This window comes from Podarcis liolepis, assembly GCF_965112155.1.
Source record: "Podarcis liolepis genome assembly, chromosome: 14".
In the NCBI taxonomy this organism is placed as follows: Eukaryota; Metazoa; Chordata; class Lepidosauria; order Squamata; family Lacertidae; genus Podarcis; species Podarcis liolepis.
This window is the reverse complement of record NC_139569.1, coordinates 35,615,505-35,641,124: the sequence shown is the minus strand read 5'-3', so window position 1 is coordinate 35,641,124 and position 25,620 is coordinate 35,615,505. Positions and strand designations below refer to the sequence as shown.

Below are 25,620 nucleotides of genomic sequence, written 5' to 3'. Positions count from 1 at the left end.
TGATCCTGCAGGCTCTTCTTATGTTGCTGTGGCCATATGGCTGTCAACTGCTGGATCCAAGATGCTGGAAGAATTGACCTTGGAAACTGACCTCTTCATCTGTTCCTTATGCAGAAGAAGGATCCATATTTTGCTCTGGATGGGTTTCCCCATCTCTTGAATCATGTCTCTCTTGAGATAAGCCACTGATTCCCACTCTTGCTCTCCCCAATGATCACATCCTGTGTGCGATCATCGCCCTCCCACATGGCCAGGAAACGCATGGTGCATCACAGGCAGAAAGGGAACTCCTGGAAGCCTCAGGCTCTCACTTTCCTCCTTCCTCTGCATTACAGACAATTCCTGCTTTTAGCAACAGGGTGTCGTTCCTGTGGTGCAAAGAAAAGTTCAGCTCCAGCACGAATCAGACCTCCTTGTGGGGGGTGGGAGGCGAGGGGAGCACCCTCGCCTGTTGCATGTCTGGGGGAAAGAGAGGAGAAAAGCTTCGAAGTCCTTTGTGACAGGTGTCGTTTACCTTTTGTGCCAGCAGGTGGCATAGCTCTCATTTCAAGCTCACTCCCCTGCCAGATCGCTTCCAGAGTGCTGATTTTTCAACTTGCTGTGTTAAATTCCTGGTGCCATGACATGGGGGATCTAAGATAGGATATTCCGGAGTCTTGCATTTGACGCTTGCTATTGTTTTTAAAGCAGCCGAGGGGAGTGCTGAGAAGCCTTGGGAAGAGATTCAATTTTTATTGAAGAAGGAGTGCTAGTATAACTCTTTTCCCCAACACCACTCTTTCAAATGGAATCGGTGTATACAGCACACATCGGAAGCCATCATGTACCGAGTCAGATTCCTGGTCAATCTAACTCAGTGCTATCTACACTGGCAGCAGCTCTCCAGGTTTCTGACCAAGGACACTCCCATCCCTACCTGGAAATGCCAGGGATTAAACCTGGGACCGTCTGCATGCAAAGCAGATGCTCTACGACTGAGCCATGGTCCTTCCCAAATATATATACTCATGTCTGCTTTGAAGTGAAATGGGGAAAAGACAGCCAAGGATGGCTCTCCCAGGTCATCTCTCTTTCAGTCCTCCATCATTGCCTCTTTTCCTGATGTTCGGGTTGTGAGTGTTGTTGTGTATGCAACCAAAACAGTATCAATAAACACACAAGAAGTAACCGGCTGTATTTTTGAATAAATAAGGTATACTATTCATTGTATCAAATTGTACATTTCAACGGAAGTCTCATAAAGTTCAATGAAAAAAGCAGAAGACCCAGTGGATCAGTTCATTCTCTAGTCAGTTCATACATGTATAAGTGTCTATTCCACCTGTCTGTTCTTAGAGTCCAATAATCCACATGAAGGGTTGTTATAGTTCCACAGAATCCTTTCACAGAGTCTAAGACAAGGATTTCCAGAATATTACCTTTGTTTCGCCATCCTAGGCTTCATCAGTAGAACAGGCTCATATGTAATATTACAGGATAGTGGATCTTACAGCATAGTAGTGGTTGCATATGAGCCTGTTCTACTGATGAAGCCTAGGATGGCGAAACAAAGGTAATATTCTGGAAATCCTTGTCTTAGACTCTGTGAAAGGATTCTGTGGAACTGTGGATTATTGGACTCTAAGAACAGGCAGGTGGAATAGGCACTTATACATGTATGGACCTTATGCATGAACTGACTAGAGAATGAACTGATCCACTGGATCTTCTGCTTTTTTCTGTTGAACTTTATGAGACTCCTGTTGAAATCTACAATTTGATACAATGAATAGTATAACTTATTTATTCAAAAATACAGCCGGTTACGTCTTGTGTGTTTATTGAGTATGTTTCACGTAACCATAGGTTTGTGTTGTTGTTTTACCAAAACAGTATCAACAGTTTACAAGGGAGGTATCAGGGGACCTGGTGGAATCCCAAGCCTTGCAGAAGTATGAAAAGAAAAGAAAAGAAAAGAAAAAAGAACAGAAAAGAAAAAGCATTAGATAAAGTTCTAAAAGGATGGGGGTGGGGGTGCTCCATGACCATAGATTGCTAACTGGGGTAGGGACCAAAAACTGGAGGGGCGTGGAGTGGGTAGAATCCTGAGCAGCAGAACTCTGTGCTGCAACATTTTCTTGCAGGTCCTGCTTCTCAACCTGATCAAAAAAATGCATACTTTTTGAGTGTAATTAGCAAAGGACAGCGTTAGGTCTTTGCTCAACCCCCCCCATGCAATCTGGAGTTCAATCTTGAAGCTCATTTCAGTCCCTGAACTGGTTTGGGGGTTTGCATAGTGTCTAACTAGGGGTTAGCCCCTAATTAAACATGCAGTGGGGGGCGGGGGGCGGGCGAGAAGATGCAGGCAGGCAATCCTGTTGCATCTCCTTCTTCCTCCTTGCTGTTGGTGTGAGCCCAGCATTTGACAATGCCAGGTTACTCCATGTGGACCTGGTCAGGGTCATCCAGGGCCACCTCAACTCTCTCTGGTCAAATTCCAGGTTGACCCAAATGGGCCCAATTCAGTTTGAGATCTGGGATTCGCTCAGAGCCATTGCACAGCCCTAGACAGCACAACAATGTGATGCAAAGAAGAAGTGGGCACTTGGATTTTGGGCAGTTGTGCAGAATAGGAACTCTCTGCGGGTGCAGCTTTTCACCCTGCTGCACCACTATGGCATGACAAATTGCAGCAGGCAAAATTCATTCCCCTCTGCAACTGGTAAAGGTCTGTACAGAAATCCAATCTCCTTCTATAGCTTGGCACCCTATGCAGATAGCATTGGATTTTATTTAGGTTCAGCAACAAAAATGTCAAAGGGCTTAAGGGAAAGCATGCATTTATTTCATAATAAATGAAAAATTAAACCAAATGGGGCCCATTTGTTACAACATGAATGCAGTGAGTTTTCATTTTCATTATCCTGTTCATATCCATTTGTCGTTCCTTTGGGAGTGGGGGCTTACCTTTCTCCAGGGGCAGCAGCTAATGTTATTTACTTCCCCAAATCCAAACCTTTACTGCTTCACCAAAGGCCATTGCCAGTCATTCAATAGAGCAATAAAAAAAAGTGGGACACCGCTCAAAAATATGATTAAAACATAAACTAATAGCACAATCAATTTGCAATTATTTATATTCCCAGAATGCCTGGGATGCTGTGTCGTTCTAAGATATTCCATGAGGGAGGGGAGGAGATATAGGCCGAAGAGGCTGCCTTTGTGGGGACTGCAATTTCCCTGTATATTTATTTATTTAGAACATGGGTGGCTAACCTGTGGCCTTCTGGAAGTTGCTAAGCTGCAACTCCCATCAGCCCTGATTCTTGGCCATGTTAGTTGGGACTGATGGGAGATCTGGCCTTCCAGGTGTTATTGGTCACCATCTCCCTGATTGTTAGGGCTTCTGGCCACTGTGCTTGGTAAGCCCATTCATTGGATGGCCATCGGTCATAGATGCTTTAGCTGAGATTCCTGTATTGCAGGGGGTTGGACTAGATGACCCTTCGGTCCCTTCCAACTCTGAGGTTCTATGATCAGCTGGCTGTCGGCATCAAAACCACAACAACCAGCCGATTGCCACAGCTTGCATCAAGTGCTGTGGATAGAAGCTTTGTCTACACCAGGGGTCTGCAACCTTTAAGACAAAAAGAGCCACTTGGACCCGTTTCCGAAGAAAAAAAAGCTGGGAGCCGCAAAACTCGTCATTATAAAAATAACTTTTTTTGTCACTTTTTTATTATTTCTTCGTTTGACCCCTCAGAATTACTCCTCCTCATAGAAATAAATGTTAAATTAACAAGTTACCTTTTTTAGTGTGTGTGTGTTCTTCACTCCCCTTCAAAACAGTGACCAGTGTACATGCCCCTTACAATGTAGTGAGCGGGCAGGAAGGTGACGTCGGGACGGTGCGTGACTAACGCACGCACCGCCCCCATGCGACGTCACAGCCAGTACAGCGCCCGCCACAGTGGGGAGTGTCGGGGCGCACAATGCGCCTCCTCCCCTCCCCTAGTATTCACTCCAGAGCCGCGGCAAAGGTGTAAAAGAGCCACATGCGGCTCCGGAGCCGCGGGTTGCAGACCCCTGGTCTACACCGTGCAATCAGTGGCGTAGCATGTGGGGGCCACAGGAGTGGTTGCCCTGGGCACAAAATTGTTAGGGGTGTGAAATTTCAGCAGCTGGTACTTCTGCACACATCTGTCACTGGGCTCCGTTGAAAACGGCTTCTTCATGCAAACCAGGAAGTGGCATTTCCAGACAATGGAACGACTCTTCTCTTCTTACCTCTGCTGCTGCAATCTCCTGGGTGATGCAGATGCCATTAGGCAGTTGAATGACATGTGTACTCTGTCCCTTTTCCTCCCTTCCTCCCTTTACGTGGCCCTGGGCTCTGGCAACCCACGCTACACCACCACATGTAATACACCATGGAGGGATTCTGCATGTGTTCAAGCTGTACATGCCTGGAGTCCACACAAAGCCAATCAATGGCTTCCATTCTAAAAATAAAATAAAATCATGTATTGAAAGCAAGACAAACTGCCAACACAAAAAGCTTCCCAAAACTCTCCGTGTTAAGCAAATAGTTTTCATTTTGTTTTGCTACATAGAACACAGCATGTGCACTGACTAGGGGGATTGTACCTCTAAACCTCACCTTTTCTGCAGAGGAGCTAGAAATTGCCTTTCTCTCAATGAGGACGTATGTGTGTGTGTGGTATTTTATTATTAACTTTATATCTCAACCTTTCATCCAAGGAGCTGAAAGTGACGGACATTCTTCCCCCTCTCCTTTTTAAGCTCACAGCAACCCTGTGAAGCAGGTTAGGCTGAGAGATGCTGGTTCGCCCAAGGTCGCCCAGTAATCTTCCTGGCTCAGTGAGGATTTGAACCTTGGTCTCTGAGGTCCTAGTGCAACACTATAACCACTACTCCACAAGGGCTCTCTCTTTTTCTATTCAAGTTCTTTTGTATTCAGATTTTATACAGTAACGAATTAGTTATTATGAGTATTTTTGTGCATAAAATAGTTTTGTGCATAATCATCAATCACCACCATCATTGTTTGCCTAGCGACATCCACATTAGCATCTTTTCAGCACCAGAGGAGAACCTTTTTGATTTCCCCAAGCTTTTAATGATAGATTTTAGTGCATTTTAAGATATTTGGCACTTCTGATTCCTTCCCTTTGCTAAGTTTTTGGCTTGACTTGATCTTATGCTGCTCTTGTTGTGCTGATTTTTGCTGATGACTAGATATTATACCGATCTCGATTCTAGTTTATTTTGATTGCACTTTGCAATTTTCGACGTTCCGCCAGGCATCCTGGAGGCTTAGCCGGGTGCCATAGGAATGTCATAACACAACAAGTATTATAGGAATGTAGGAAGCTGCCTTATGCCCAGTCAGGGCAATGGTCCATCTAGCTGAGTACTGGCAGAGGCTCTCCGGGGACATGCCCCACCCTACCTGTGATGTCAAGCATTGAGCATGCAACTTTCTGCATGAAAAGCATGATCCACTTCCATGGGGCTGCATCCCTTCCCTACAAAACCAGATGTGGGGTGCTAAATGGTTTTGAAACAACCATGCTACTTCTGCCTGCTCTCAATAGGATCGTGGCCAGCTGTCTTATACTGAGTCAGACCATTGACCACAGACAGAATGCTTCAGCGAGGCTCCTCACGGGGTCCCTGCCATGGGAGCATATTCACCCAGTGCTTTACCAGTTGCACTTGCTCCTGGTGAAGTATAGGGTCAGGTTTAAGGTGCTGGTTTTGACCTTTAAAGCCCTTTGTGGCTTAGGGCCCTGATATTTATGCTACCGCCTTTCCTGGTATGCTCCGCAGAGGAACTTAAGGTCCATGAATAACCATAGTTTAGAGGTCCCGGGCCCTAAGGAAGTCAGACTATCCTCCACCAGGGCCAGGGCCTTTTCAGTGATGGCTTCGACCTGGTGGAATGCTCTGTCCCGTGAGACTAGGGCCCTTCAGGATTTAACCTTCTTCTGTCGGGCCTGTAAGACAGAACTATTCTGCCTGGCCTTTAATTTGAATTCAGCCTGATCTTTTATTTTCCTTCTCTTCCCTCCCCCTCCCCTTTTATGAAGATTACCTGCTCTGAGACCCCACAGCAAATTCTCCCCTGGTCTCCCCAAGTAGGACAAATTCAGCCAGCTAGCCCTGGTGATTATCTAATGCTTATTAGATGGATTTCCCCTAAATTGATTTCTGAACTTTGAATTTTATTGCTATTCATGTTTTTTATACTGCATTTTATGCTGCTTTTACAATTAAGTGTTTTAAATTTGTTGTTAGCTGCCCTGAGCCCGGTTTTTTGAACTGGGAAGGGCGGGGCATAAATAAATAATCATTATCATTATTATAGGCAACAACTCCTAGGGGCCCAGCTCTCCCCCCCAATATTTTGGGGGGCAACCCCCCCAAAGTTCAAAAATATCTGGGGGCAGAGGATGCCAAGAGCAAAGCTGAGCACAGTGTGGCTTCAGTAGCTGGCTCCTTCTTCTCCTCCTGCTGCTGTAGAGGGGAAGGAGAGGGGAAGCAGCCTCTGGCAGTGATAGTGGCAGCAGCAGGAAGAGGCGGCTGGGTACCAGAGAGGAGGAGCCACTGGCCATTGAAGCTGCACTGCCTCTGCATTTGACTCCACCCCCTGGCTCCTCCCAACGCCCCAATGTCACATGTTCAACATCACGTGCATGACATCTCCCTCACAGGTTGGCACCTCTCATCTAGTTCAGTCTTGTGTACACTGACTGGCAGTGTGACTCTCCAGGGTTTCAGGAAGCCCTACCTGGATCTCAGGAGTTGGAACTGGGTCGTTCAAAGGACAGAGCTACAGCCCTTCCTTACATCCTACACATCCTACACAAAAGGGGGCGGTGACTTGATACCCAAGGCCCGCTATTGGCTTCTGGTCTTGACTGATTGCTGCCCAGATGATGTCACCATTTCCACTCCCCCGCTCCCTTGCGAAACCACTTTCATTTACTTAGGGAAACCCGCCTCTGACTTTGAGAAGTGTAGCTATATATGCTGGACAAATAGGTGTAATTTTTTAAGCAAATAGCTTATTGATTTCCCACTCAGTTTCTCCGAAATGTTCTTCCCAGCGCAGGGGCGGCTTTGCCTTTCTTCCACCCCGTCTTTCCCCACAGGACTCATTTTACATTCTGGCAGGTATCATTTGTAGCAGAGCAAGCAGGGCCTGGGAGCAGTTTCAGAATGCAACTGGGTTCGTTCCTCAATCCCCTTCTCGGCATTCAAATGGAAGCGAGCACCCCAAACTTCTCGGCTGAAACAGATCCATGCAGTCACATTTGCACCCAAGGCAGAAAATCCAAATGGTATCTTCCAGTAGCAGGCATTTGATCACATTCAACAAAATGCCACTGATAATTTGCTGGCCTTTAACACAACCTGTCACCTGAGTCAGATGCTTCTGCCTACCTCACAGTGAATTTAAACTTTCTCTTCTATGTTTCGGCAATTACAAATTAAGACCATTGTCATGTTCTGTCCTGATCAGGGCCGGATTTAGGTTTGACGAGGCCCTAAGCTACTGAAGGTAATGGGGCTCTTTATATGTCCAGCTGTCCTTTGTCGACAACAAATTGTCGCTGTTTTATTTGTGTTGAATATATGCTATATGGTGATTTATGGACCTAATAGGTATCTAAAGTCATTTGCACATGCAGAATGTAGGCACCCTATATATAGAAATGAGCAAACCAGTATATTTTAGGGAGCAGGCTAGCAGGCGGGGCCTATTACTGACGTCATAGGAGGCTACACAACACAAAACACTGTATGTAGGTTTTATCTTACTTGTATTTTATCTTATATTTTGGAAACGTACATCCAGTTCTTTTTCCTTTATTTTTTGGGGGGGCCCTCAAGAGAGTGGGGCCCTAAGCTATAGCGTCTTTAGCTTATATGTAAATACAGCCCTGGGCCTGATGCTGGCTCCTGTTGAAAAAGCAGGCTGACCACTCACTGCTGGACCACAGACAACTCCCAATAAGGAACTTGCTTCAACAAAGGTTGGGAGCAGACATACAGTAAGTCTTTTAACCACGGACTCAGAATTGCCTCTTCCAGGCTCCACCCCCTTGTGGAGAACCTCAGAGCCTTAAAATGGGCAAGACTCCAAACTGAAGGTGGGCCCTCTTCCTCCATTCCACAGACCTTGCTCCTGGTGAGGGGTGGTGGAAGGCATCTGGATCAGGGAGAGTTGCCAGGGAGGGTCTGTCTCCATAGGCCCTGGTGGCCTGCGAGGTATCCCTGTAGCTTCCTGTTCAACAACCTCAGATGCAACAATTTCCCTATCTTCAGCCCTCATATTGCCCTGGCACCCCATCTGGTGCCTCAGCAGCCTCAGACTTTATCTGGATCACTAGCAGATTCAGGAGTCCTGGCAACCACAGCTGCATTGCAAAGAGTTTATTTTTTAAATAAAAAAGAACACATCCATAACTGAGCCGTGTCAATGCACCCATGCTGGTGTTTTTACTTAATTAATTAATCAATCAGTTAATATATTTATGCCCCACTTTTTAATGCCAAGGATCTATAGCAGCTTCTAAACTTCACCCCCCCCCCCGCACAAATAAATAAATCCCTTTTGCAAGGTTGGGCAGTAGAACAGCTTTCTATCAGATATCTCTGCGTAGTACTCTTAGCTCACTCAAACAGGTGCCAGATACAAAAATAACAAATAAAAAATGAATTTCATAAGCCGGCACACCAAGCAATTGACACCAGATTCCAGGAGAAAATACTCAGCAATTTGGCAGAGCAGTCCCAGCGCTTTTCCCTCAGAGACGATGCTGTTTGCGATAACGAGCGGAGTCATTTGCATAAGCCCAAGGAAGACAACAGGTCTGTGTTCCTCCTCAGCACAATTCAGCACGGCTGCTGACAGCATTTGTCCATTGGCAGGAGGAGCTGTTGTTTCTGAGGGTGAGTAAGATAAGACGTGGGTAGGTTTATTCAGTTCAGCAGCCCAATGGCGTCATGCGGGAGGAATTGCAAAGGGAACCACAAACATGCAATGGAATTTGAAGCAAGAGAAGATCCTTGATCAAGTAGCTGAGCATCTGCTTTGCATGCAGAAGGCCCCAGGTACTATTTCTGGCATCTCCAGGTAGGGCTGGGAGACAGCCCTGTCTCAAACCTTTGACAGCCTCTGCCAGCCAGTGTAGGCAATCCTGAGCTAGATGGACTAATGGTCTGACTCAATATAAGGCAGTTTCCTGTGTTCTTTTTTGGGGAGGGGGTGTAGCTCAGTGGTAGATCATCTACCTTGCATGCAGATGGTCCAAAGTTCAATTCCTGAGATCTCCAGGTAGGGATGGGAAAGACCTTTCTTCTGAAACCCTGGAGAGACTCTGCTAGTTACTGTAGCCCAGCAATGGCCCCAGCCCTCTGGCTAACCATTGGAAATCTCCCCAGGCCCCACACCCCACTGCCCAGATCCAACTCTAGCCTGGTGTTTAGGATTGGTGACTAAATCCACTATTTTCCTGGCTCTCACTGGTAGACGCAGTAGTCAGACTCCCAACTAGCTTCTTGTCAAAGGCATTCATGTGTAGGTCACTATGATACGTAAGTCAGGTTGCAAAGGATACAGGTCAACAGGTGCCACAGAGGTCTAGGTATATAGCTAAGCACAAGCTAAGATGCTCCAACATTTGACACATCCTCCTTTTGAAAAGCTGGGAGGGCACAGTCATTTGTGTGGCTGCTGTCCTAAGCCACTGGGCTGGGCAAGCAAGCAGGCAGGCATTCCTCTGGGCAGGCTGGGTTTGTTGAGCCTGTTTTCCGCTGTGCAACTGTCTCCACACCTATGGTTATAGAGACAGGGCTGTCTGATGGCACTGAGGTGGGCTTCTCTCCTGACAATTCACTCAGCCCCCTCCCCAGGATCTGGATCAGTGCCTCCCAACCTGCCGGGTCCCTCGCCAGGATCCCCCAGCTCCACATTCTCTTCTCGTTCTTCCTCCCTCTCTCCCCAATCCCACCAAGATATCTCCATGGGACTCATGACACCCAGGGAGGCTGCATGTGGCAGAGATTGCCCTTGTTCCACGCTCACATGGATGCACTACTTAGACTCTTGGCTCAAGGAAACCTCAACACTTCATTCAAGAACGCTGTCTCAGCATTAGCTCTAAATGCAGGATACAGAATTCATAACATACTTCCAAGTTTCATGAATACAGTGGTACCTTGATTTACAAACTTAATCTGTTCTGAAAGTCCATTCTTAAACCAAAGCGTTCTTAAACCAAGGCGTGCTTTCCCATAGCAGCAGGGGAACTCAATTTACAAATGGAACACACTCAACAGGAAGCGGAACATGTTCTGCTTCCAAGGCAAAGTTCACAAACCAAAACACCTACTTCTGGGGTTGCAGCGTTCTTAATCCAAGTTGTTCATAAACTAAACTGTTCTTAAACCAAGGCACCACTGTAGGTGATAGCTAGGACCTTGTCTCAGCACCTGCCCTGCCCACTTACTTTATTTTTAAAGAGCAGGGTGGGGCCAGTCATAGTTCTTGTCCCAAGTGAGAAGACTGACCTTGGAAATGTGTGCTCCAATGGATGAGGGGATTACCAATGCAGATGGTGATGCATCCTTGGTGGTGGGACCTGAATCTGTTCCTCCTAGTCCCCCTTCCTCCTCTGGTTCTACTAGCTCTGCTGTCTGCTTGCCTCTTCAGGTATCACAGAAATTTCCCTCTCCAGAGGAGGAGTGGACATTAACCCACATCCCCTTCTCCATCCCCTTCTTTAACATCCAACATTTACAGGGCGAAGACCTCTTCCAGTTCATTTCTTAGGCTTCCCCCATCTCCAGCCTTGGGCTCCTCCACTGACAAATCCTGCCAACTCCTCCCTGATTTGGTTGGTGCCGTGGGACCCAGGACAGGGACTCTATGACCATGTCTCATTGTTCTGCATCCCCTCCAAGTTGAGCTGGCCAATGTCCTCCTTCTCTGTGGTTGACTCCACTGATGCATGCCACTCTTGGCAGCAGACCTGAATCAAGAATGCATTTCAGTGCTTTGGAGCAAGTAGCTGCATAAGGATTTCAGTTGTTTAGGTAGGACTCTGCAACTGTCTTATAATTTTTGATTTCATTGCTCTGCTTTGCTTATGAGTTCCCGAGAGTTGCTCTGGGTAATCACACAGCGCTCCCTATAAATTGATTTTATCCCTCTCGCCATTTGGCACAAACACTTTTTATTTGTTTTTTTCTGAGTTCCCATAATCATGATTCTCTCTCTTCTCCCCCCCCCCCCCGTTTTTTGCACAACTCCTTCCAGTTAGGGCTCTCTCTGAACTAGCACTAATTGAAGTTGATAATACACAAAGTGGAAAAAGATATATCCACAAAATGGGGCTGTGTGCAGCTCCTCGTCCCCAACCAGAACCCCTCTTTTGGAATCTTGGATTGCCCCTGAACTGGTCCAACCTGGGGGACACCTGACCTGGTGCCAGACACAGAATCCTTGGAGGATGAACCCGACATCCCACAGGTCAAGGACCTTGAGCAGCAGCCCTCTGAATCCAGTGCTGAGGATCCCCTTGAGGGGCCATCTGAATTGATACCTGACATGGACCTGTCAGAGTAGGAGGTAAAGCAGCCCCCATAAGCCCTCGAGATGGCTGGTGCCAGAATATTCAAGTCCAGACTAAATAGTGGTGACACCTTATGTGCCTAGGGACTCAGAATAACTGGTCTACTCATGAACAATCCTTGATACCCTCTCACTGCCAGCAGCTGTGGTTAGGGTGTGGTTTAGGATACCGGAGTATATAAGGCCTTTCACTTGAACCTTCCATTTGATGGAAGCAGGACAAGTTTCTGGTTCCTTGATCATTCTTCTAGCTTTCTCCTCATTGCTGAGCTCACTGTAATGGTGGCCTTGGATTTTTTCCTGACATTGTTTCTGGATTATTATTTTTTTTAAAAAAATTCAACATACTTGATCTTGGCTTGTTGAGCATTAAACTTGAAACTTGATTTTCCATGTCCTGTGTGTTTTGAGAAAGGGCTGATCCTCTTGTTTCCTAGCATGACCCTGGTCTAGATGCTGTCAGAGAGACTTCACTGTAGGGTGGTCTGATGCAAAAAAAGAGGACTGCTACACCTTTAATCACCACTGTGTGAAAGAGGTTCAGCAGTTGTAAAGAATGGGATACTGGAATGTGGGCTAAGAAAGTGTGACTGAACAGCACAGCTGGGATGGAAACATTGATGTCCTACCTCTGGGATTTTGCTAATATCTTCCATCACTCATTAGACACTTGCTTTGAGCTGTCTAGCTAAAATAAATCGAATGAATGAATGAGGTGGGCAGGTTGAATGCACGAAGCCTTCTTCTATGGAGTCAGACCATTGGGTCATCAAGTCCAATGCTGCCTGTGCTGCCCTTAAGTAGCCCTACCAGGACTTGGGCAGAGATCTTTCCAAACCCTGGAACCTGAGACCCTTTCAGTGGGAGACAAGGGTTTAACAATGGTTCTTCTGCATGCAACACATGTCCTCTGCCCCCAGCCTATAGTCCCTCCCTGCAAAGTGTCAACAGGGTCAGAGCCCCAAGGGCAGGCCGGAGCAAATAATCAGCCAGCTGGGGGCCAGAGGCAAGTGGCATAGGCTAAGGCAGGCCAAAAGGTCAGGCTATGCAGGCCACAGTTAATGAGCAGATGGGTCAAAGGGGAGTGGAGGGGTCTGAGGCAGGCAGATGATTCAGTCCAACCAAGAAGATTGCACATACAGACACTGCCTTGACATTTGGGGGGTTGCTAAAGAATGGCTCAGCAAGGAAGCTTTTAATAGGCCCAGTTGCACTGGTGGCAAGACCTTGCTCAGTCCAGACAGAAAGGCTTCTGTAATTCCCCAAACTGTAATGCTAAGGGACAACTAACTCACGGAGGCCTTATCTGCACTATATATGCCACTTTAAACAGTCATGGCTTCCCCCAAAGAATCCTGGGAGCTGTTGCTTGTGAAGGGTGCTGAAAGCTTTCAGGCCTGCCCCTATTCCCCACCCAGAGCTACAGTTTCCAGAGTGGTTTAACAATCAAGCTCTCTTGATTGTTGAACCACTCTGGGAATTGTACCTGTAGTTCTGTGAGAGGACTAGGAGTCTCCTAACAACTCTCAGCACCCTTCACAAACTACAGTACTCAGGGTTCTAGCGGGGAAGCCATGACTGTTTATGGTGGGATGCTACTGGCCAGCTCTTCTCAGAAGGAAGATGTGCATATAGTTGGTTTTACAGAGTTCCATTGGTTCCTTTGGTCACCTGACTCAGTACTATGACACTGCTGGCATCTGCTGTCCCCAACTGATTGCGTCCAAGGGAATGTGGCCCTCATGAGAGAGGTTGCTCACTCTTGCCTTAGTGTCTTAGAAGATTGTCGTGAAGACTAGCCAGAGTCTACAGAGGTTTTGCTATCACTTATGCTGCTGACTTAATACCAGCAGGGGAGAATCAAGAGTGCCTATCACTGCTGGATAAAGTCTGAATGAGCTCTGGGTATGTAAAAAACAAAACAAAACTGGACAAAGAAGAAACACTGAGGTAGATTGAATCTGTATTTCTTTACCATGACACACACCTTTGCCCTGCTGCATTTTGCGAAACCCCAGATTTTGGGAGAGGAAGTGACAGATTTATTACCTTAGAATAACAGGGCTGGGTTTTTGTTTTTTTCTTCCCAAAGCATCAGTATGCCAGTGTATGTTTTCCCTGCATCCAAACGCCCTGCAAAAAAGAAAGAAAGAAAAATCATTAACCATCACGTTAATGTGTAGGATCTAATCTCTCCCTGTGCGAAGATGACAGCAGCTTCGGTGCTCGATGGCATAATTGTGTTGTGATCTGGCGTGCCAAGTTCCCCAAACTTCCACTTGACACATTAAGAAGTGATGCTGTGAAAGAGAGTGGGAGGGAGAGGGAGAGGAAGCCCCTTCCAGTTCTGCGGGGCTCCTCCCCATGGCATATGGGGTCCATCTCCAGCTTGCTATTGGAGCCAAGAGGAATCAGGCACTTTAAATGGAGAACAAAATGATAGCAAATGAAAAACGATAATCTCCAGCCTTCCCAAGCCAGCAAGGGGCTGGCTGCCTAGGGGATGGAGAGGCGCAGCTGCAGAAGCCCCTCAAAAGCCATGGTGCAACTCCCATCACTGTTCAATGTGGCTTCTGTGCCAACATCTGAGCCACCCCCTGGACCCTTGTGTGGTTTGAGGCACGGATCTGGCATGCAAGAGGCAATGAGTGTCCTGCCAGCATGTCTGTAATAAACAAATCAATAATTAAGAGAGGATACGCATTAGCCTTGAAACAGGGTCCAGATGGAAGTTTATTTTGGACCTTATGAGGAACATGGGGAATCCGGGTATCGTTCAGGAGTGTTGGACAGGTGGGTGTTGCCACACGGGGCACATAAAGGCACATCTGCAAGCAGGGATGTCAGAGAATTTGATCAGAAATGAAAACGTTGGTCCAAGATCGCAAAAGGGGAAGCACTCACAATTGTTTTTGTGAGTCCGCAAATGTTATGTAAATGATTGTTGTTGTTGTTGTTGTTTTGCATTGTCTTTGATCGTCTGCTTCCATGCAATGCACTCAAATTTATTGTGTAATGAATTATGCAATTAATTGCTTTTGTTTCAGCCGTAGTGTATATTGAGATGGAAAAAGTAGGTTTTAGCAGAAGCTGAACTGCAGCAGAATGGAAATAGTGCTGATTGTGGCAAAAAAGAAATGAAAAAAAAAGATGGGTTCTAGTTGCTTAGGTCTCTACCTGCAAGTGAGCTTAACAGTGAAGCCCTGAACATACTTCCTCGAGAGTAAGCTTCATTGAGTTTAGCGGAATCTACTTTCTAGGAGAGAAAGTGGTTTAGCTATAGTCCTCCAGATATTCTTGGCTCCTATCAGCCCTACGCAGCATGACCAATTGACAGGGATGATAGGGGTTATAGTACCACAACCTCTGGAGGGCCACAGGTCCCCCATCCCTGGTGTAAATGGACAACACAGAACATCATCATGTTGATGACATGGCCAAGCTGGGCTATCAGCACATGAAAAACAAGGGCAGTATGTGGTGAATACTGTTGTTGCCCAAGTTCAAGACCAGCATGATCTTATGGTCCTTCAAGGTGAGGGGGATCCAGTGGTCCTTGAGGCACAGAAAGAGCCTAGGGTCACATTAGCAATGTGCACTGAAAGCACTGTGATACCACTATAAACAGTCATGGCTTCCCCCAAAGAATCCTGGGAGCTGTAGTTTGCCAGCGGTGCTGAGTGTTGTCAGAATACTTTTAATCCCCTCCCAGAGCTACAATTTCCAGAGTTCCCCAGGAAGAGGACTTGACTATTAAACTATTTTAGATCCTGCCAGAAACATTTCTGTCCACTTGTGATCCATGAACCTATCAGTGACCTGGACACAGAGCTGAAGTGGTACCAGATGGGGAACCAGGTGAGGGTCAGGGCTGATTTCTGACTGCTGGGAGGCCATTGCAATGGGAGGCCATTGCACCTGAGACTGTTGGCTGAGGCCCCCATAGGAAGCTTCCAGACCACCAGGATCTATAGGGTCAGGGACAAGACCTTCACAGGAACCTTCCCCTGAACCCTAGGAACCAGATGCCTCCCACTGCACATCAGTGGGAGGGAGGCTACAGAATGGAGGAGTGCCTGTATTCAGGTCTGAGGGTTGACCCTTTAAGACTCTGAAGATCTCCATAAGGGGATGGAGCCTGGACTAGGCAGCCTGGAGACAGAGGCTTAAAAGGCTTCAGCCTGCTCCCAACCTTTGTTGGAGCAAGTTGTTTACTTGGATATATCTGTGTTCTGGTAACCTTTGACCAGCCTTGCCTCTTTCTCCATGGGATCTAGCATCAGACCTGAACACGACAGCCTGTGCATTAAGCAGGAAGCATGGGGAGCTCAGTGCTAGCGATGATGCTGGCATCATTCCATGGATAGAGGCCAGTGCAGACTAGCAGGACTGGGTGGAGGGAGGAAGTTTCTCCTCCCAATCCACACATACCCAGCCTGGCACAAAGGGAGCTTGGGCTACAGTTCCTAACAAGTGTGTTCAACTCAGTGCACCATCAAACTTCTGAGACTCTGGTAGCCATGAAGAAACTTGTCTAGCTTGATCAAAATCCATATTAATCAATGACTTTAATTAGGATCTTTGGTCTTCATGCCCCTTTCTTCCTTCTCTTTCTCGTTACTAATTGCTAATAGGATGTTTGCAGGAGTATTTTGACCTTATAATTTGTGAGTTGGATTGTTTTGTTTGTAAGCTTAGTTGAGAATTCTATTTATATTTCTTTCTTTCTTGATTTAATTGAGGTCCTTAGGACCAGACATTTGCTTTATTTGCCACAATTCTTTGTAATTATAGTTTAATTGTAAGAGATAATTTTATACCTTATTTTCATTGTCATTGCCATTTTTTTTACAACGTCTTAGGAAAGCACTAAAAACTTCTAATTAGTCTGATTTGTAACTGGAGGAATTTGAGGTGAAACAGACACACTGTACGGTGGGGTATATGCACTCTGAATCTAAAATGGGAAGCATTCAAGGAGCCCATAGTTTTCCCTGTAACCATTTCCAGTAGGGATGAGTCAAAGTGGGCTTATTCAGAGGGATCTGGACCTTGGCTAAATAGGGCTGTAACTCTATGATAAGACCCTTCCCCTAATTGCTTTGGGCATGGATCTGGGTCAAGATGGGGATTGCCATCCTGGGTGGCACAGGGCAGGTAGTCCTGTTCCAGGGGTCACAGAAAGGGGACATACAGAGGATTGGGAGGACAGGCTGTATACCAGGATTTCCCAAACTCGGGTCTCTAGCTGTTGTTGGACTACGACTCCTATCATCCCTAGCTAGCAGGACCAGCTGTCAGGGATGATGGGAATTGTAGTCTAAAACAGCTGGATACCCACGTATGGGAAACCCTGCTGTACACAGTCCTAGTTTCCATTTGCTGGTCAGAAGGACCTCAAAGGCAAGTCACAGACTATTGGCTCTTCTAGATGGGATTAACAATGGCCTAATTTATAAAGGTTTTATAAGGATTACTGAATTCCTAGGGGGACATACGCAGGTGGATGGATGTGTGTATACATCACTTCAGAAGGTCCTTGGTTAAATCTCTGGCATCTTCCATTAAAAGCAGGAATGGGGGTACATGTGGTTTTCTGGATGATGCTGAACTACAACTCCCGACAACTCCAGCCAACATGGCCTTACTTAAAAGGATGGTGGAAATTGTAGTTCAGCAACATCTGGAGAGCCACACATGTGGGATATTTACTTCCGTCAAACCCAACAATTTCTGTTTTGCCAATTAGGCACACAAAGGGGCTGAGGCTCAAAGAGCTTTCCTGTAAACTTGCTAAAAGGAATTCTGTGATATCACTTCCCTATTTGTCTCCTGACAGGAAATGATGTATGCTCCTCGCTGCCTGGGTGCATCCTCTTTTCCTTCATGCCTGCAACATGAGAACACCTGTAATTCTGGGTTCAAGATCAGACTCCATTTTAAAGCTAGACTTAGTATGTCTTTGTAACTCAATTAGCATTTTAAGCCTGCCTGCACCAAGCTGCTGTATCTGTTACTCTTCAAGACCTATACTGAGTAAATGTTATTTTTTACTTTTAAAGGGGGAGTAAAGGGGGTAATACGGGACATGGGTGGTGCTGTGGTTTAAACCACTGAGCTTAGGGCTTGCCGATCAGAAGGTCGGTGGTTCGAATCCCTGCGACGGGGTGAGCTCCCGTTGCTCGGTCCCTGCTCCTGCCAACCTAGCAGTTCAAAAGCACATCAAAGTGCAAGTAGATAAATAGGTACCACTCCAGCGGGAAGGTAAACAGCATTTCCGAGTTTCTGGTTTTTCTGGTTCGCCAGAAGCGGCTTAGTCATGCTGGCCACATGACCCGGAAGCTGTACGCCAGCTTCCTTGGCCATTAAAGTGAGATGAGCGCCGCAACCCCAGAGTCGTCTGTGACTGGACCTAACAGTCAGGGGTCCCTTTACCTTTAAAGGGAGTAATACCAGGAAAATCCAGTCTGCCTTAAAGCATCCTGGACTATTAATACTAAAATACTAATACTTATCTAAGCTTCCCCTTTAAGCTGCAAAAGGATGGCACTCTGCTGAACTCATAAATGTGAGGAAGGAAGGATATTATCTAATGAATATATTCTCTCCTAGCATCTAATCAAATCCCAACAACTAATTTCCCACTCCAGGCTAAAAGGATCATGTAGCAAGTGAAAGGAAAGGCTCTACGTGAGCACTGCCAGTCAGAGTAGACAGTACTGAGCTAGTTGGGCAAATAGTCATTATTTACTTACCTCCAAGCAAAGGTAGCCTTCATCCCCAAGTAATCCTTCAGAAGTAAAGAAGGATGCATTCTCAAGAGTACTGTATGAAAGTCAATACCCCCTAACACAGTCCAATAATCCTTTCTAAACCAAATGAGGATCTTTCAGAAGGGGGACCCGCCTAATTTTGCAGTGGGGTTTTTTTTTTTGCAAAGTGCCCCCAAGTAAGTAAGATCTTATATGAACTGGATTTCTGTTTGGTTTTGAACCTCTTGGTGGACGGAGGAATCTCATCTTTGCAAAAAGGGCCTGGTAGATCAAGGGGAAAGAGATCATTTATACACCATGGACAGCAACACTCCTAAAAGGCAAGTGCTGTCCCTTTCAAATGGCGATCTTCCACACAAAGTGTGCCCAAACTGCTGATTTCCAGTTATCCAGTGTTCATAACCAGCCAGTCATATGATCTAAACAGGTTCCCAGTTCAACTTCCTGCAACTCCCAGCTTGAGAAGTAGCACTGGGGAGAATTAAGAACGGTTACACACTTTGAAGGGCACTGAAGCTGAAACTGAAAGCTGTTCTTACTGTCCTGCTTTTGAGTATCTGATGGGCCATTCTGGGAACAAGATGCAGGACTAGATGGGCCTTTGGTCTGATCCAGCAAGGGTGCCATTCTTAAGAAACCAGAGGCTGATACCAGCCTGCCTGAGGTCACTTGGTGATTGTTACAACCAAGAGATCCAAACCTCTTCTCTTTGATCCATGTCCACTACACCTAGGCATACTGGCTCATAATTATGTGTCACAAAGAGCTCTTTGCAGATACCACCACACTGGCATCTAGGAGGCGCTGGCTTCAATGGTAGGCAAGGAAAAGGAAAGGTGGTCCAAATCAGGATAATAAAGGGCAAAAAAAGAGAGAACAGGATACCAATCTGGGTTGTCGCTTGCTTATAGGTATGAAATCTCCTCTTGAAAAGGTTCTTCATGGTGCCCCAGGAGAAAATATCCAAGAATGCTGCTGCAAAATTATACTGGATTGATTGATTGATAGCGGTTCAATTATTGTGGCTTCCCCAAAAGAATCCTGGGAGTTGTAGTTCAGTGAGGGTGCTGAAAAGTCTATGTTACGGCATGGAGGAGAGGGAACCGGTGACCCTCCCAGTGATGTTTGCTTCCCAACTCCCATCAGCCTGGCTGGCATGGCCAAAGAGCTGTAGTTCAGCAGCCCTGTGGAAGGGCTGTAACTTAGTGGCATAGCATGTGCTGTGCATGCAGAAGATCTTGAGTTCAGTTCCTGGCATCTCCAGATAGGGCTTGCAGAGAAGCCTGGCTGAAATCCTGGAGAGCTGCTGGCTGCCAGTGTAGGCAATACAGAACTAGATGGACAGAGGCAGCTTCCTATGTTCCTATCTGGATGATCATAGATTCTTGCCATTAGAGTATCTTCTCCTGTTCAGAGGTCTGTAGTCCCTAGACACTCTGGGGAGAGGAAACAACTGGGAAATCAATTTGAGACACACTCTTGTCTTTCGGCTTGCTGGAAAAAGGGGGTCAGTACAAAGAAAGCAGCAGTTGGACCAGTTTCTCCTGCTCTTGCTTTCCTGTCTTCTAAGGTCATCCTGAGCATCTGCTGGGACCTAATTGGGAGCCGGGTACAAGCTTTGCTGCCTCCAGCCGCCCCCAGCTGCTTGCAGATTAACCCCGTCTGGTCCCCATCCCCCTAATTTGGCAATGCAGCTCCCGAGAGTGACAGATATCAGCTTTTCCTCCCCTTTCCACCCACACCCTCTTTCCGAGTCTCTCGGGTAAGGCTGATCTGTTTGCGAAAGTCAGTCTCGTTGCAACACGTGGGCACCTTCTCCCAACACACTTGGGGAGAAGGGGAAAAAAAGCAGGCACCACATCAAAAGCTGCCTTCGAGCTACTCCGAGAGATAATGGGGAGGAGGGAAGGAAGGGGTAAAAATATGGAGTTCTGCTGTCAGCACTGTTTCCTTTTGATGCATGTGTGAGCTGAACAGCTTAGAAAAGCGGGGGGGGGGGGGGTGAGCAGACTCCAGTGGGGACCGTGAGGACTTGGATTCTTCTGAGATCTTGTGCCTACCCCCTTTAGTCAAAATAAAAAAATTCCCTCCAGTAGCACCTTAAAGACCAACTAAGTTAGTTCTTGGTATGAGCTTTCGTGTGCATGCACACTTCTTCAGATACACTGTGTATCTCATACCAAGCTCATACCAAGAACTAACTTAGTTGGTCTTTAAGGTGCTACTGGAAGGAATTTTTTTATTTTGACTATGGCAGACCAACACGGCTACCTATCTGTAACTACCCCCTTTAGTGATGCTTTGAGCAGTAGTGGAGCCCTTCCACCCCACAGGCCTTATTAGGCCCACCACTTCTCTTCATCTGGCATGTGAGGTTGTTTTTGCCAAGCTGTATCCACCTGCCTTACCCCTGATGTCAGATATGGATGGTAGCAGTTGGTGCCCATTGGGGACTGATAGGACAGAAGACTGGGAGGCCGACACTAGGTGAAGCCAGAGTCAATGATCTCCCCATCCTCTTACTTATAATCAGATAGAGGGGGGTTGGATGAGGGCAAGCCAAGGTTGTGGGGCTCATTTGCCCCAGTGGACCAGACTCCACTGGGAGTGGGGCAGGGAAAGATAGGGATTAGATGAAATGGTCTTTGCAGGTACCACAAAACACCACTGTTGTTTGAAATGTTATTTGAAATTCACAAAACCTTCTCCAGAGCATCAAGCCATGTCCTTCTGTAGAACGGTTTAGGAACAGGGTCCCATCCTGAAAAGTGGAACTTCTCAGATCACCATGCCTGCTCATTTCATTTCTTCTATAGGGTCCTCCTATTGTTTCTCTCCATTGCAATAGTTTCTGCATCTGTTCCATGTGCACAGGTAAGCACACCTTACCAGAGGCCCAATGGAGAAAAGCGGGGCTCCTTCAATGTGCACACAGCTGCAGGTTGTGCTGGACCAGCCCTTGTACCTTTGCAACTGAGAGACGAGCCCCTCTATGCTTTGGAGGGAAATTGAAAATTCCCCTTAGCAGGAACCCATTACTAGGGATCTGGGGATTTAGGCTGCTGTCTCAGAGGTGTTTGCAATGAGCTCTGGTGGGAACCGCAGCAACTTTATCAATTCATTATAGAGGAATTGAAAACCTCTGCATATAGATTTACACTCCATTATCATGCTAACTCAGACATAAGCCCTACTTTTTCTGAGGCAGGGAACATCCCAGCTACAGCCTGGGGATTGAATTAGAACAGATCAGGGAGGAATGACATTGGGAAACATGGCAAACTATGTGTGTGAGTTCAGGCTCCAGCATTCTAGCTCTAGCCAGAGCTGTGTGCAATCTATGTCTGTTAAAAATTAAATTAAAAGATCTTCTGAAATACTGGCAACAAGATAAACCATATTCTGCAACAAGACTAGCAGTTTGCATCCCTCCTATTTTGCACAATGTATTCTGCAATATTTTATTGTTTTGCTAGGTTTATTCTCCTTCTGCAATCACAGGGCTGTGTTAGTAGATGGAAAGGGCACTGAAGTCCTAACCCACAGTAAGCTAGCCAGTGTGGTGTAGTGGTTAGAGTGTCAGACTAGGACCTGGGAGACCAGGGTTCAAATCCCCAATCAGCCATGAAGTTCACTCACTTCCGGGTTTTGATCATTCATGAGCCAATTTGTTTGGGAGCCAAGGCGTTCGAGAGCCAAGGTATGACTGTAATCACAAATAAAATAGGCAGAAGATGCGAAACAATTTTAAAACATCGCTATGCACTTCCTCCTTCTCAAAAAGTCTGGGCAAAGAAGTGTATCTTTATCTGTCATCTGAATGAGAATAACAGAGAGGCACTTTAAAATGTGGGCAAGGGTTTGTCTCCAGTTCCAGTCCTACTCAGAGTAGACCCATTAAAATTAAAGTTAATCACAATGGACTTCGATGAGCCTACTATGAGGATGAATAGCATTGGATCCAGCCCAAGGTATCTCCCCCCCTTCCCCATTTAGGAGAAAGCACTGAAAAGCACTGGTGTATGCAAAATGCATAAATTTAAATGTGGGCTTTTTGTGTGTTCCTTCAAATCACCTGCACGAAACAAGATTTAACAGACCTATAACTGAGCACCTGCAAAACTGAGATGGTGCAGAATTAAACTGTTCAGCCCGTCCCTCGTTTCCGCTATGGCAGTGCTCAGCTTATGCTGTTTGTTTGTGGATGTAAATTTTGGGGAACTGATTCAGATTATCATTCCCAGACAACAGGAAAGTATCATTGTCCCATTGGTGCTTCATGCTGTTTGCAGGCTGATATGGATGGGGCACCAAGACTGTATCTTGGCAAGAGGCAAGACCAAAAATTGTTGCCTCCAGTCAGCATAATACATCTTCCCAGGATGCAAGAGGGAAATGTATGTGAAGTCTGAGTACATTTCCTTCCTTTGACTTCTTTCAGAGCGCTGCAGCAGAGGAGCCATAGATCAGCGGTGAAGCACCTGTGAAGCAAGTGTAACATCCCAGCTTCAATCCCAGGCATCTTCCATCAAGAGGACCTTTCAAAACAGATGGGGGACCCTTTTTGGCTCCACAGGCCAGATCCTTATCGGGATCAACCTTGTGGGCCAAATTTGACTAGTGGGCGAGGTCACAAGATGTCATTATTACATTGCATGATTAACAAGTGGGCGGGGTTGCCCATCTGTCAAATGCATGGCTTTGCAGGTCTCCGCCTTGCTTCTCCTTTAAGCTCCTGGTCTTAAAAGTTCAAAAGGGGAGTACAGGGAAACATGCAAGAGCTCTATGACAGTCCCTGTGCTCCAGTTTCAGTCTGAAAAGGGAGCATGGGAACTGTCTTAAAGCCTTTTGCAAAAGTGCTATTTGAAGCAGCCAAGGAGGGGGTGGAGGCTGTATCAAATAGCCCTTTTGAGAAGCACTTTAAAGTTTAAAATGAGTTGTTGTCATATGACTAAAATTTCTGGGGTTGTTTTTTTCCCCTTGAGAGAATTTCAGAGACTTTCTCTAACCTGCAGAAGAAGGCCACCTTGCAGAATTTTCTCCAAAAATCTGTTGCCACACACAGACACAATGTCCTGGAATGACACAATCAGGATGCAGACATGTGAGCAGAAGTTTCAGAGTGTGGAAGTCAGCATGCCAAATGCTATTTTGATATAGGGTAGTAGCCCACCCCCCATGGCTTCTATGCCTTCAACAGACAGATATTCAGGAAATGCAAATTTTCCCATTGATGGGAAATGCAGTGATCAGGAAGCTACAACCACTGGATTTCTGCCTGCATTGCCATTAGAGCCCAGGTATTTCAGAAGCCCGATTTCAAAATGTACATTCTTTTGCAATTCAGAAATCTCATTTTCACATGAAGGTGTGACACATTAACACATTTGGGTTGTCACATGACATCATGCTGACAAAATATTAAAGTTTTGGAATCTCGAGCTACAGTAGATGCTGGCAAAGTTGTCAAATCAAGTTTGCAAATGAAGGAGGCGTTTATGTGCCACCGAAAATAGACAAGAGGTGGGAAAGGGAAGTTCATGGTGGAGAGGGAACATTCTCCACCCCCTCTTCCAGAATAGTAGAATTTGGAGTCACCCGTGGGGACTGAGAAAAGGAAGTACCTTCCAAGGCTGCAAGCCCAGGCACACTTACTTGGGGGTAAGTTCCACTGAACTCAGTGAAGCATACTTACAGAATAAGCATGCTTATATTTCTGCTTCAGAAAACACTCTCTATTTGCTTACATAGCATCAGAATAATGGAAGTTGCCAGTGTTTAAGGAACTACCTATTTGCCCTGAGTGCTCACTGGAAGGACAGATCGTGAAGCTGAGGCTCCAATACTTTGGCCACCTCATGAGAAGAGAAGACTCCCTGGAAAAGACCCTGATGTTGGGAAAGATGGAGGGCACAAGGAGAAGGGGACAACAGAGGACGAAATGGTTGGACAGTGTTCTCGAAGCTACAAACATGAGTCTGACCAAACTGCGGGAGGCAGTGGAAGACAGGAGTGCCTGGCGTGCTCTGGTCCATGGGGTCACGAAGAGTCGGACACGACTAAATGCCTAAACAACAACAACTTGTTTTGGGGCACAATTCAAAGTGTTGCTATTGACCTTTCAAGATCTAAGAAATCTTGAGTCCAGGATACTTGAAGGACCACTATTTCCCCCAAGAGCCTGCCCAACCAGGCTTTGCTCAGGCCCTGCCCTAAGTGGCAACATGAAGCATGGCCTCCCTATTTGTAATGTCTTAGAATCATAGAGTTGTGGAGCTGGAAGGGATCATGAGGATCATATAGACCAACCCACTACAATGCAAGAATATTTCACCCAACGTGGGGCTCGAACTCACAACCCTGAGATTAAGAATCTCATGCTCTACCAACTGAGCTATTCTCGAGACTATTAAAAAGTCTTTGGATCGCCCTGCATTTGACCATCTGCCAGACTACCAATCTCATACTACAATAAGGTAGCAGGTAAAGACTTTGGGTGGGATCCAGAGCCCTGCTAGTTGAACTTAGGTCCCACTGAAATCAATGAGACAAGTTAGTTATGATGTGACTAAGTCCTATTGAATTCAATGGGGCTATTCCCAGATAAGTGGCGCTAAGACTGGAGCCTTCACTAGGATCCACTGATCATCATCATCAACAACAACAACAAACCTGTAATCCCATTCCAGAGCAGGTCTTCTCAGTCAAAAATGTACCTGACCCACAGGACCTCAACTTTGACCGGGCTTCAGTTTAACTGTCCAGTTACCATTTTCTCCAAAAGAGTTGCACGGATTTGGCAAATGATTTTCTCTAGTTTTTAATTTTAATGGCATTTAATTTTGTTGCTGTTTTAGAAGCTGGCTGCCACTGGTGTCTTTGATAGCCTTTTATTGTTTCATCTATCTATCTATCTATCTATCTATCTATCTATCTATGAATTTCAGTTGGTGTGAGATTTCTCCAGCAACCTGTAGCCTTCCCAACTTCTTGATCTGAAAAAGCTCGGTGGAAGAATTTATCTCACGATGTCAAAGCTGTTGGGCTTTGATGAAGTGCTGGCACCCAGGAAGGCTGCAGAGTGCAGACCACAAGTGAGGCAATTTGCAGAAAAAAAGCAAGAACCCTCACAAACACCTCCTCTACCACCTCAAGAAGTAAAGTAAAGTAAGCAACTCAAAAACTCTGCACTTCAGCCACGAG

The 25,620-nt window shown here is 46.2% G+C and overlaps 1 long non-coding RNA gene across 1 annotated transcript; it reads right to left on the bottom strand.

Moving 5' to 3' along the window:
* Nucleotides 1–12,047: 12,047 nt before the first annotated feature.
* Nucleotides 12,048–19,102, bottom strand: LOC310693347. The gene is made up of 3 exons (XR_014519112.1): nucleotides 18,917–19,102; nucleotides 13,694–13,777; nucleotides 12,048–12,129 (listed from the first exon to the last, which is right to left on the bottom strand). It is a non-coding gene; the product is annotated as an uncharacterized lncRNA (long non-coding RNA).
* Nucleotides 19,103–25,620: the final 6,518 nt, after the last annotated feature.